This window comes from Pongo abelii, chromosome 6 (assembly GCF_028885655.2).
Source record: "Pongo abelii isolate AG06213 chromosome 6, NHGRI_mPonAbe1-v2.0_pri, whole genome shotgun sequence".
NCBI classification, from domain to species: Eukaryota; Metazoa; Chordata; class Mammalia; order Primates; family Hominidae; genus Pongo; species Pongo abelii.
Genome location: NC_071991.2, coordinates 149,249,931 through 149,263,606, shown reverse-complemented (window position 1 = coordinate 149,263,606; position 13,676 = coordinate 149,249,931). Strand labels below are relative to the sequence as shown.

Below are 13,676 nucleotides of genomic sequence, written 5' to 3'. Positions count from 1 at the left end.
TTACTTTCTCCTTTCCTTTGTCTATTCTTTCCAGTTCTTTCTACTGAGTTAGAACATTTGTATTGGGGAAGATAGTGATGTGGAAAACAAATTTGCCCTTGACCGTCAGAGGCCTGGGATAGTTCACCTTTCTCTCCAGGATGACTTTTACTCAGAAAAACCGGCAATACTGTGTGTTAGAGCAATGCTTTATATCTGCAAGGCCAGGCGACAGCAAGAGGGGAATTTCGGTGTTTCTGACTTCAAACTCTTCCATCAGGCAGCGGTGGCCATAGGACGAGAAGCCAGGTCTCTGTCAGCCTCACTTCTTCATCCACCACCTTGGAGGTGGAGGGGTTGGTGCGCCGTATTCTGTGTGAGTGGAGCAGATCTATCTCTTGGACAGATTTTGCGCTTTGTCTTTCTACATAAAACAAATGAAGGTGCTCCTGCCTGTGGGTTGTGTGTGTGTTGTGGGGGGCAGGTCCTGACCATGCTCTACACACACCCCTCACTCAAGGCTATGGGACTGTCACAATTTCCTTTAAGTTTGTGCACTTTAGCCTTAAGGTGCCCCTTTCTTCCCCCATCTCCTTGTATAAACATCGTCTAGAGATGAGGGCTCAAAGTGCTGTACAGAGGAAGGAAATCAGGTCTGGCCTGATGGGAAAGCTGCCTGAGGGCTCCACGTCACACAGGTGGGATTTGTCGAAAAGAAGGAGGTTGTGTCCGCAGTTTGCCTTGTTGGGGAACTTGTGATGTTGTGTAGATTGAATGTGCTGGAATTGGTGGATGAAAAGATAGGATTCCTGCCTTCAAGGGCTCCTAGTCAGGGGCAAGCAGGCTTCAGAAGAAAGGATGAGATTGTCTCCATGGTAAGGCCTGTGCTGAGTTAGGACAGGGCAGGCTTTCTGAGCGGGGCGGAGAGCAGCACAGGGAACCTGAGGATCGGAAGGGTGCCCAAAGGAGTGTAGGAGCTGTGAGCTGGCTCCCATGGGAAGGTCTTGAAGCTCTGGCAGGAACCATCACCCTCTGCCTCCCTCTACATCATTCTTCTGCACAGAGCCCTCCACGGGGGTGGGAGGAGAGGGTGAGAGGGAGGAGTGAGGAGAGAAGGAGGAGGGTCCCTGCAGGCAGAGGGGCCCTTTGGGAGCCCAGCAGTGGGACCAGGAGGTGCAGGAGAAGTTGTCCGGTCCTCAGGGCCTAGGCTATAGCTCAGTACAGCATTTGGTGGGAGGTTTGGTGCTGTCCACTGTTCAGCCTGGGAAATGAGCTGTTCTTTTAGAAACTGAGTCCAGAAAGATCTCTTCTTGAAACCATATCAATTTCTTAAAGTATTCCTCCTTCTCACTATCTTTCATTGTTATATATGTTTAGATTTTCATTTTCTTTCAACTGTTTTCTTTCAGTAACTGACAGAATTGCAGACAGACAGATAATCAAAGCTAGAAGGGACTGTAAGGAAATCATTTATGGGGGAAGAAAGCATATGCATATAATAATTTGAACACAGCATATATGAGTGTGTGTGTGTGTATGTGTTTTGGATTTGTATAGATGTATAGATGTATGTGTGTATGTATGTGCATATATGTATGTGGGTACACACATATATACCTTTTTTATTTTTTAAAAGGACATGCATTGGACTGCTAGTGGCAGCTTCTAAGTGAAGAATTAGGAGTGGATGGGTGGAAGGAAAATGTTGCTTTATCTGACATTCCAATTTTTTGAGACTATCTTCACTTGTTGGTAATTAAAAATGAATACATCTTGAAAAAAATGTCAAGCTCCCAGACCTGAGCTTTGGGGCAGTGGCAAGATGTGGAACAGAAGTTGTGGGTGTTGGTAACAGCAGAAGAAAGAGTTAGAGCCACCAGGAGTGCCTGGGGACAGCCAAGGCCCCGTGCTCAGGCTTAAGGGCTGGCTGGGGAAAGCTGGGATGTAGCAGGGCTTGGAGAAGGCATGGGGAGAACCTACAGATGGCTGAGTGTGGAGGTCCAGGATGGGAGGCGGTGTTGCTCCATTTTGCATTGCTATAAAGGAGTACCTGAGGCTGGGTCATTTATAAAGAGAAGAGGTTTATTTGGCTCATGGTTCTGCAGGCTGCACAGAGGCATGGTGCCAGCATCTGCTTCTGGGGAGGGAGCAGCCATCCAATGGGAGCCTAATGCCCACTGCACAGATAAAACCAATTCACCGAGATCTTGGTATTGTAGTAAAGTGTTTAATTAACGTGAGGCCAGCCACATGGGAGATGGAGCTATCACTCAAATCAGTCTCCCCAAAGGCTCAGAGCTTAGGGTTTTTATGGACATTTTGATGGGCAGGGGGCTAGGGAATAGGCGCTGCTGATTGGTTGGGGATGAGATCATAGTGGTGTGGAAACAATCCTCCAGCACTGAGTCGGCCTCTAGGTGAGGGCCACAGGGTCAGCTGAGTCATGAGTCATGGGTCTGGGTGGGGCCCATTGGTTCCAGTATTCAAGTCTAAAAAATTATCTCAAAAGACCAATCTTAGGTTTTAAATAGTGATGCTCTCTACAGGAGCAATTGGGGAAGTCACAAGTCTTGTGACCTCTGGCTCCATGAGCCCAGAGCAGTGCGAGATCACAGAAACTACAGCTGCGTGTTAGCAGAGTTCAGGCCCCTCCCATAATCCTAATCTGTGGTCTTTCATTCATCTCACAAAGCTGGTTTTGGTCCCTGAGCAAGGAGCAGATTGGTTTCAGGGAGGTACTATTATCATCCTTGCTTTCAAATTAAAATATAAACCAAATTCCTCCCTTGGTTAGCTTGGCCTCCACCCAGGTAATGAGCAAAGCCTGCCAGCCTGTGAGGCTGGATGCAGGACGGAGTGGGCCAGGCTGGACCTTCTCCTGCTGTCATAATCTCTGCAAAGGTGTTTGCAAGGGCTTCAGGCTGCTTCCACTCATGGAGGAAGGTGAAGGAAAGCCGGGGTATGCAGAGCTCACACGCAAGGGAGCAAGAGAGAGGGGAGAGGTATTGGAGTCTGTAAAACACCCAGCTAAGACAGCAGGACTCACTGCTGCAGGGAGGCAACCCACCATTCATGAGGCATCTGCTCCCATGACCCAAACACGTCCCACCAGGCCCCACCTCCAACGCCGGGGATCCAGTTTCAACCTGAGACGAGGGGACAAACACTCAACCTCTATCAGAGGCGGATCCGAGACTCCCAGCACCTCTGGATCTCGGTAGGTCCCAGCAGACGCTGTGCTCACAGCGAGTGAAAGCAGGCACGGGCCTGGGGATGACTCTGCCGGTGTCCGCATGGGGTGCTGCAGCAGTGAAGAGCTAGACCTCGAGGCCCATGCTGAACCTGGCCATGGCCTCTTCCATCGGGGCCTGTGGTCTGCACAGGAGGAAGCTCCCAGACTCCTCTCCACCCTTTCCTTAAAGCCAGGGGCTGAGACAGGCAGGTGGAGTCGGAGAGTGAGCCCCCCAACCCATCTCCCGTACTGTAGGAGCTCCAGCTGCAGGCTGAGGAATGTGGGAGCTGTACCTTCGGGAGGCGTCATCCCAGCAGTGTCCAGTACCCAAAGAGTCCTGGGGATGAGGCTGGGGCTCAGAAGCAGAGACCGTGAGGCCCCTGATCATCCTCAGCAATGTACCTGAAGGCCTCACTGCTGAGTGGGGGCCCACAGTCCACTCATAGCTCCACACCCCTGTGCCGCTAATCCACACACTGGGGTATATGAGCCCCTCAGCTACCTCTCATTCCAGAAACCTAAAACTGCTGCTTCCTCACCGAGGGGGCCTGCACTGCCCAGGCTGGGCCTGCCATCTCCACCTTCCTCCAGGCCTGAGTGTGGTCTGTGAGCTCAGTGAGCCTGCGAATTGCTTTTTCCTATGGCAGAAGTGCAGACAGCTGCGAAGGGAGCGGGACCTGGGGCTGCCTGCTGGGGCCCGTGTGCACCCAGGGCCTAGGCCCTCCCTTGGGACACAGGGAATCCGGCACTGCAGCTCTTTATTGTTGGTGGACGTGGTGGGACGTTGGGCACTGAAGACGGGCCTGACTCCTGGTTCCTTTCGGCTGCCTTTTTCTGTTGAGTATTTCCAAGGCCCTTCAGTATCCTTGGCTAGAAAATCCCCAGGTTCACCGTTCTGGCTTGTCAGGTACTGTGGAGAAGGCAGAGCCTGTTACAGCCCGATTTCACCATCGGGGTAGACAGCCAAGGGCCGAGCTCGGGAAGGCTATGGCATGGCTCCCAGCTACTCACAAGGGCAAGGATTGATTAGGTTGGGGTGGGGACATGGCTTCTTCAGAGAAGCCCCCTGGGATGGGGAGTTCAGAACAGAGCAAACCTGGTCCCCAGGGCAATTGCTCATGTTGGTGCCCTTGAGAATCAGTGAGTCCAGCTCCTTGACTTTCCCCGAAAGAAGCCATCCCTCCCCCAGCCCTATGGCTGATAAGGCATGAAGCTCCAGGTCTCTGTGCTGTGGTGTTACTTGACTGGGAGGTCACCCTGAGCTCCTTCCAGATGGCCGTTCATTTGTGCTTGGCATGAGGCTGGCCTGGAGGAGGCAAAATCTGTCTGCTTTTCTCTGTACTTGAAAATCTATTCCTGGATCAAGGTTCCCAGACTACAGATTGCTCCCCCACTGCCCCAGAACTAACTTCAGGAAACTGAGCCTGAGAGTAATGCCATCAGCCCATCCGGAGGGTCTTAGGAAGAAACAGCCCCGTGAACGCCACTGTGTCCACTGGAGGGATGTCATGAAGACTTCGTTCATTACACAAGGCCCCTGGGAGGAACTTGCTGTCTGGTCTTGGTACCCAGAATAGCTGAACTTCTGATCAACGGGACTGCTTTTGTCTCTAGCAGACGTTAATCGTGTGATAGCGCATTTCCTCTGTCTGCACCGGCTGCTAGAAGCCTTCGAACCAAATCTGGACAAAAGGCATTAAGGGATGCATTTCCAGCCTTTCTGAGTCCAGTTTTGGTCCCTCTTCTTTTATATTCACACGACCACTTTTTTTTAACAAGCAAACAATGTATTGGGAGGATTTGGTGGCATTTATGGAATTCAAAAAAGAGCTGAACCCTCAGGACTCAGGAAGGGAAGGAACCAGACTGGCCCTGAGGCCTCAGCGGTAAGAATTCATGGATCTTTCCAAGAGATCCAGAGAAGTCCTAGTCTGTGAGTCTCTCCATTTACTGTCCTAAATGCCTTGTCACGGGATATCTGATTAGCCCAGTTAGGATCCCTGAATCAATCAGGTTGGGGTGGAGGGTAGGATCACGCAGGAGAAACAGAATGACCAAGAGCCGGGAGGTAGGGCGGGAAGTTCCAGGATAAGAGGTCCAGTTGGCAACCCAAAGGGGACTCTGGCATCCCACCCTCCTTGGCCAGCATGTGTGCATGCACGCAAGGATGCCCGCATCGCATGTGGCCCAACAAGCCTACATACAACTGTGTAAGCTGCTTCCCCCATGGAGGGCGATGCAGCCTCACATCCAGCCTTGACATTAAGGAGGATGTGGCTATGATCCCCTGTTTTCTGAGTCTTCAGCCTCAAGGTAATGCCCACTTCTCCTCATGTTCTATGTGCATCTCATCTTTCCTGTAATTCATGGCCTACATGACAAACATAGGATCTAAAGTGTTGACAGGCTCCTCAGGTAATGCTGATATACACCAGAGCTTGATAAGCACTGGTTTCTTTCTTTTTCTTTTTTGTTTTTTTGAAATGGAGTCTCACTGTGTCACCAGGCTGGAGTGCAATGGCGAGATCTCGGCTCACTGCAACCTCCGCCTCCTGGGTTCAAGAGATTCTCATGCCTCAGCCTCCTGTGTAGCTGGGATTACAGGCGCCCGCCACCGCGCCTGGCTAATTCCTGTATTTTTAGTAGAGACAGGATTTCACCATATTGGCCAGGCTGGTCTCAAACTCCTCACATCAAGTGATCCATCTGCCTCAGCCTCCCAAAGCGCTGGGATTACAGGTGTGAGCCACTGTGCCTGGCCAATAAACACTCTTTTATATTATTAAGGAGAAAGAAAGCAGGAAGATGGAAATTATGATCACTGTCATTTCAGAGGGAGAAATGAAAAAGGAAAAAGAGGTAATTCAATCTTCAGATACTCTAAGACAGGAGAGGGAACACAGATGGAGACCACGGTTCTAGATTCCACAGCTGGTCTTGGGACCAGCAAGTGCCTAGGCTGGCTGGTGTTTTTTGCCCAGGGAAGAGAACCAGACCTTTCTTCTGGAAGGATCTTACCTCTCAGAGGCTGCCTGTATGGAGTTGCTGTAGTCTTTCACTAACATTTGCCTCTGGTCAGAGGTACAGTAGGTGAGGATTCGTAGTGTGGCTGGCATTCTCATCATACTCCTTCTAGCCACCATGGAGTATCAAACCTACTTCCCTTTGATGATCAGAATCAAACACCCCAACCAAAACAATGCCCCACTTTTCTGTCTCTCCCTCTAATGCAGCGGTGAGTAAATGACAGCCCCGGGACAAAATCTGGCCTGCCACCTCTTTTTGTAAACAAAGCTGTCATGGAGACACAGTCACACCCATCTGTGTGTTCCTCTCCTGCCGCTTCCACACTTCAACAGGAGGACTGAGCAGGTGCAACAGAGACCCCATGACCTGCAAAGCCTGAGATGTTTACCTGGCTGACCTTGTGCCACAAGAATTATTAAGTGGCTGAGTGGCTGCGGGAGCTTCCAGAACAGTGAATCTTTAGGTTCAAAAGATTTTGCAAGTTGGTTTAGGGTGATCTTGCCTTTGGAGATGAGGAAAGGAAAGTGCATGTCTGTGTGTTCATGAACTGCAAATAATAAGATTAAAGTCTTTTAAAAAAGCAAAAAGAATCTTACACAGTCAGCAAGGCATGACCTCCAGACTGATTTAATCTCATGTGTTGCTAAACTTTGCTCCTTATAAAAATCTGTGTGTATTTGAAGTGCATTGTATATAATTCTTTCAATCTTCGTAGCAAGTCTTCTATTTGTACAATGTTTACCAAACTAGAAACTGAGGCACAAGGGCTTAAGTTGTGGAACAAAGGCCACACAGCTACCAAGTGGTAAAGCCAAAATGTGAAGTCAGGTGGTTGAGCTCCCAAGTCCACTTTTAGTCCAGGTGCTGAGACTGCTTTATATTTATATATTTGTTTATATATAATATGTATAATATGTATTATATATAATATAAATTATATATAATGTATATTATATATTATATATTATATAATATATATTCTATTATATATAATATAATATATATTATATATTATATATATAATATATATTATATATTATATATTATATATTATATATTATATATTGTATATAATATATTTTATATAATATATAATATATATAATATATAATATATTCTATTATATATTTAATATATAATAGAATATATTATATATTATATATAATAGAATATATTATATATAATAGAATATATTATATATTATATATAATAGAATATATTATATATAATATATATAATAGAATATGTTATATATAATATATATAATAGAATATGTTATATATATATTATATATAATAGAATATATTTTATATATATTATATATAATAGAATATATTATATATATTACATATATTATCTATAATATATTATATATATTACATATATTATCTATAATATATATATTACATATATTACATATATTATCTATAATATATTATATATATTACATATATTATCTATAATATAATATATTATATATTACATATATTATCTATAATATAATATATTATATATTACATATATTATCTATAATATATTATATTATAGATATTACATATATTATCTATAATATAATATATTATAGATATTACATATATTATCTATAATATAATATATTATAGATATTACGTATGTTATCTATAATATAATATATTATAGATATTACGTATGTTATCTATAATATAATATATTATAGATATTACGTATGTTATCTATAATATAATATATTATAGATATTACGTATGTTATCTATAATATAATATATTATAGATATTACGTATGTTATCTATAATATAATATATTATAGATATTACGTATGTTATCTATAATATAATATATTATAGATATTACGTATGTTATCTATAATATAATATATTATAGATATTACGTATGTTATCTATAATATAATATATTATAGATATTACGTATGTTATCTATAATATAATATATTATAGATATTACGTATGTTATCTATAATATAATATATTATAGATATTACGTATGTTATCTATAATATAATATATTATAGATATTACGTATGTTATCTATAATATAATATATTATAGATATTACGTATGTTATCTATAATATAATATATTATAGATATTACGTATGTTATCTATAATATAATATATTATAGATATTACGTATGTTATCTATAATATAATATATTATAGATATTACATATATTACATATAATATATTATATATTACATATATTACATACAATATAATATATTATATATATTACATATATTACATACAATATAATATATTATATATAACATATATTATATACAATATAATATATTATATATATTACATATATAATATATGTAATATATAATATAATATAATCTATATTATATAAAATATATAATATATATTATATAATCTATATTATATTATATATTATATAATATATTATAATATATAATATAATATATTATATATTATATAATATATAATATATATTCTATATTATAAATAATATGATGTATATAATATATTATATATTATATATAATATATAATATATATTATATATAATATGATGTATATAATATATTATATATTATATTATATGTATTATATATTATATATATTATATATTGTATTATATATTATATATTATATATTATATTTTTTTATATATATCCTCCCACCTCAGCCTCCCAAAGTGCTGGAATTTAGGTGTGAGCCACCACGCCTGGCTCTTGATCACACCGAAATAATTTCCGTGTGGAACTAAACTTTAAATGTTTTAAGTAATGTACCTCCAAAACGTTTGAATATCTAAATCTTGGGATGTCAGGCCTTCCTAGAAGGTGCAAAAAATATGTTTATGTTTGTGATATAAATATCCACAGCCTTTCTTGCCTTCTTTCAAAGTTTGCAGGCTTGATTCTCAGAGCTTTGCTATATTGATGAGGTAGAGGAGAGCTGGATGCATTCCTGTTAGAAAGAATGAAGAATGTCTAAGAGAGAAATGCATAACGGGGGTCCCGGTGAGTGAAGGGAAGATTCTAGAAGGTGAGTTTTGGTTGGAGAAGATTTTGGAGAGTTTTGGAGCATCATACCAGAGATTGAAGCCCAGTTCTTGTGCTGTGTAGGATGGTGGGAGAGGGATAGAAGAGATGATGCCCTGAAAGGGGCATTATGTGTGTTGGGAATATAAGCCCACTGCCAGCTCCCAGGCAGCCTCTCCAGACACCTCTTCAGATTTCCTGAAAGGACTCACCTTAGTAGAAAGGCCTTCCTTTGACACCCCGGATAAAGTAGTAGCAATCTCCTTGCAGGCATCTACGCTACTGATTCCCCATAGGATATACTGTCTATTTACTGGTTCACTTGCCTGTCTTTCCCCGCCAGAGTGTAAACTGTCTGAGGACAGGAATTCTGTTTTATTCAAAGCTTTCTCAGGATCTAGAATGGTGCCTGAAGGCACTGAGCAAATTGTTTGAAATTAATTCGCCAATAACTTAACTTGTTTTTCAATGCTTTCTAAAATGTGGGCTGATGTTTCTGAATACAAGATGATGGCTATACTGACCCAGGGATTTCAGTGGGTCATGTGTAAGCCTGACCAGGTTCAGAAACTGTGAAGGGACAGAGGCAATTATCATTGATGACATCAAGATGACCACTTCCATACAGCCTCCCACTCCAAATAGAAAATGAAACAAAACAACAATATAAACATGAAAAACACGTGCTAGACCAGAAGCAGATGATGAATTGATGCAGGACTAATATCCCTAACGTACAAAGATATTTACAAACCAGTGAAACTAATGACTTAATGGCCCGAGTCTTGGAATCGAAAGTTTTAACAGGCTCCTCAGGTGATACTGATATATGCCCCGGAGGCTGAGACTTCTAGGAAAGATGGCATTGTGTGTATTGCATGCATACAAAATGATTCCTCCCACAGTTGTTCAGATACAGCGAAAGAACACGGAGCTCTCTGGCTTCTTTGGAACAGAGTGCAGGAGGGACGGAGGAAGTGGAATAAACCCTAAGCACCCACCTCCCATTCCACCACCAGCCTCACTCCAATTTAATGGTGCTGAGTTTGGGACGTGGGGATTTTGAAAGCATCAGCAGACTTGGGAAAGACAAGAAACGTGGTGCTGATAGAAGTGATATAATGTTTTCTTTTAAAATGCCAAAAATGTAAAGCAGAAATCGAAATTTTAGCTAAAGGAAAAGCATAAAGAATAACAGAGCTGGAATGAAGACAGGGTAAAAATCATGCATGTAATGAGATTACTTTCTATGTTCTTACAGTAGTAGAAATCAGGCAGATCTTAGAGCCTGAAGTAAGGAACAGAGGAGGGCTGGTTATTTTTGTAAACAACCTATACATTTTGGGCAGGTAATTTGATCATGCTTTGGCGTAATTTCTGCAATGGTAAATGTGTGAGGTCATAAGCCCACAGTGCTGCTTGAATCTTAGGGAGCCTGTGGTTGCACTGGAAAATGGTCAACACAAGACCCAACCGTGGCTGGAACCCCTACTTCTCAGCCTCTGCAACGCTTAGTGCTAAAGTTGGAGACAGGGCATAGGGCATGGTAGTTTGTTCACTGGGTTCTCCAGGAGGGAGGCCACTTTCTATCTCACCCCGCTACAGCTCCAGGTCGAACTCCTGAAACCCAAGAGACAGGGCTGCTCTGAGACTGGTTGATGTGTTTTCAATACATGTGCTATTTGTAGGTCACTCCACAAGAATCAAGCTCCCCAGAAAACCTGCGAGACCTCAGAGCCCTCACTCCTCCCAGCGCACCTTGCTCAGTGACCAGCAAAGTGTCAATTGAAGAATGATAAGGTTCCTGCATTTGGAAAGGATCACTTCTTTAAAAAGGCTGCAGCCAGCAGGTCACCATTCTGACAGGCTGGGAAGCATAGCCTCCAGCCAGATGCTGGAAACAGGCACTTCGAGAGCGGAAGACGGGGATTTATGCTGAGCAGGGTGGCCAAATGTGCGTATTCAACAGGTTATAGGAGGAGCTATGAATATTCACAAAGAGGAAGCGTAGACATACATAATTGGCTAATTGTGTGCAGCATGCATCCATGTTCACTCTGGGGTGGAGACTTAACCTTTAAATGGACTACAGTAGGCCCTATATGTCAGAGGGTGAAGCCGAGGATGCGAAGACCCTCTGTGTGCAGCCTCCATAGGCTGGTCAGAGCCACTCCATGGTCAGGGGTCTCTTATCAGGAAGGAATGCTGGTCGGTTGTGTCGAACATGCAAAAGGAAGGGGCAGCATCAGACAGCTGGGTGATCTTAGGAACGGAGCAAGTCTTTCAAAAGGGCAGGTTTCCATTTAACCCTTGGGGAAGGAAGCCTAATGGTGGTTAGCAAGGGAGGGGGTGTAATGAGGCACATCCGACCTCTCATCCCATTATGGCCAGGAACTCAGTTTTAAGGTTTTTCTGGGGTCCCTGTGGCCAAGAGGGGGTTCTTTCAGTTGGTTGGGGGCTTAGGATTTTAGCTTTATTTCTCAAAATGTACTGAACTTGGCCTCCGTGGTCCCTAGCAGTGGACACATGCACTCTGGGGCCAGCAGGTTAGGTGCGCACTCTGGGGCCAGCAGGTTAGGTGCCCATAGAGATGGGGTGGGGGTGCACCCTCAGCCGTGTCAGCCCAGCACCCCAGCCCCGCAAGCAGTGCCACCTGCCCACCTTGTGTTTCCACCACACCTCCCCAGATGCAGCTGCAGCATCCTTGCCTTCGTGGCCCACAGGTTAGTTTCAGGGGCTGCCACACAGGCACCGTAGGCTGCATGGCCTAAGCTGCCCGGATTCCTGTTCCCACAATTCTGGAGGCTGGAAGTTGGAATCAGGGTGTCGGCAGGGCCATGCGCCCTCTGAAGGCTCTGGGAGGGCTCTGTTCCAGGCCTCCCTCCTAGCTTCTGGCAGTTGCCCACAAACCCTGGGGTTCTTTGGCTCGGAGATGCGTAACTTCAGCCTCTGCCTTCATCATCCCGTGGCCTTCCCCTGTGTGTGCCTGTCTTTTTTCCTTTTCTTAAAGTGACAGCAGTCAAAGGAGATTAAGAGCCCACCCAACTCCACTGCGACCTCAACTTAAGTGACTACATCTGCAATGACTCTGTTTCCAAATAAGGTCACCTTCTGAGGTTCTGGAAAGGAAATGAATTAGTGGGGGCACTGTCTAACCCAGCACAGTCCACAACTACAGCATCAACTGCATTCAAAGTTCCTGGGCCATTTTCTTTGATGTTTGCTTTCACTTGTCTTCTCTTCTTTGCTTGACTGAGGTTTGTTCTCAGCCTTTCTGCCTGGGTTAGTTTCTTCTTGTGACTCTTAAATGCAGCAAAACACTGTGGAAAGCTGCCTGCCCAGCACAGCTGACAGCCGTTTGGTAAAACCAGATAGCATCATTGCTCCCTGCACTGGGGGGACACCCTCCATGGAACTTTGGAGCATCTCAGAGGGACAGGAAGGCCACAGTGCATTAGAACCCCAAGTCTGTTGAGGTCTTGCAAGTGGGGATTGGATTAGGAGTTGGTAAGAATCATGTCACGTGGCCCAGGATGGGAAGAAAGAGCAAGGCTACAGAGTCGCTGTTTCTTCAGGCACGGGCTGTCCTTGTCCATTAACTTAGTCCTGGCACCAACTGCAGCCTTCTTGGTCTCTTTGGAAAAATCTTGAAGACTGGCCAGGTGCAGTGGCTCACGCCTACAATCTCAGCACTTTGGGAGGCTGAGGTGGGCAGATCACTTGAGCCCAGGAGTTCAAGAGCAGCCTGGCCAACATGACGAAACCCTGTCTCTACTAAAAATATAAAAATTAGCCAGGTATGATGGCATGTGCCTGTAATCCCAGCTACTAAGGGAGGCTGAAGTAGGAGGATCGCTTGAACTCGGGAGACAGAGGCTGCAGTGAGCCAGGATTGTGCTACTGCACTCCAGCCTGGGCAATAGAGTGAGACTCTATCTCCAAAAAAAAAAAAAAAAAAGGAAGGAAGGAAAGGAAGGAAGGAAGGAAAGAAGGAAGGAAGAAAGGAAGGAAGGAAGAAAGGAAGGAAGGAAGAAAGAAAAAGAAAGAAAGAAAGAAAAAGAAAGACAGAAAAAGAAAGAAAGAAAGAAAGAGAAGGAAGAGAGATCTTGAAGGATACGTGTTCCAAGCTTTATTGTTGAAGACTTACTTCTGATTTATTTAAGCTTTGCCATTGCTAATGGGGTTTTAGTGGGGTCATTGTAGGCCGTATTCCCCTTAACTCAAGAATATCCTAAAATTTGGGCAGGAAGCTTGGCCTCTTGAATGATGACAAGGGGCTGGATGATACAGCCTAGAAGTTTGGGGGAGTTTAGCTCTCCACAGAGTAATACTTGACCAGTAGGAACTGTGGCTTTGAGGAAGCTGGGCAGAAACCTCCTCCTTGATGATGGCTATGGATCCCCCCAGATA

At 43.6% G+C, this 13,676-nt stretch overlaps 1 protein-coding gene across 6 annotated transcripts in view; it reads left to right on the top strand.

The window, feature by feature from the left end:
• Positions 1–13,676, top strand: part of PRKAG2 (protein kinase AMP-activated non-catalytic subunit gamma 2) — a 329,808-nt gene that overhangs the window by 97,238 nt on the left and 218,894 nt on the right.